The following is a 525-nucleotide window of genomic DNA, read 5'->3' as shown; positions in this document are numbered from 1 at the left end:
CGTGGGGTGGTCGGAGGAATTTGTATAATCACCTATTTCTCCCCCCCCAAAAAATAGACCCGCCAAAACCCTCCCGGGGCAGCAGAGCGGGGGGGGCTCGGTGTCCCCCCTCCCCTCGGGTCCGTCCCTTCTCTCCTCTCCCCGCTCGGCGCTGCCGGGGCCCCTCAGCGCTTGCGGTTTGTGAGAGCCCGGCCCCACGCTGCGGCTTTTCGGTGGAATTTGGGCTCCGGGCGGCTTTTCCTGACTCTGGCGCTGGATGGTGGCGGATCCTGACCGGCCCCGGGGCCTGGACGTCGGCTGGTGCGGAGGGTGCGGGCGGTGAGGCTGCGGGACCGGCCGGGACGCGGGGATGCGGGGTTTGGTGCGGCACCGGGTGGACCGAGATCTCTCGGTCCCCTTTTCTCCTGCACCCACCTGCGGAGCCCTCGCTCCCGGGTGCTGCCCTCAGACAGCTCGGCTGTTTTCCCCGAGAAGTGAGGAAAAGGGGTATTTTTCTCAGCAGAGATGGCATTTTCCTCCCCGCCC

The sequence above is a fragment of the Calidris pugnax genome, unplaced genomic scaffold, assembly GCF_001431845.1.
Source record: "Calidris pugnax isolate Ruff unplaced genomic scaffold, ASM143184v1 scaffold98, whole genome shotgun sequence".
Classification (NCBI taxonomy): Eukaryota; Metazoa; Chordata; class Aves; order Charadriiformes; family Scolopacidae; genus Calidris; species Calidris pugnax.
Note: the sequence above shows the minus strand (reverse complement) of the source record.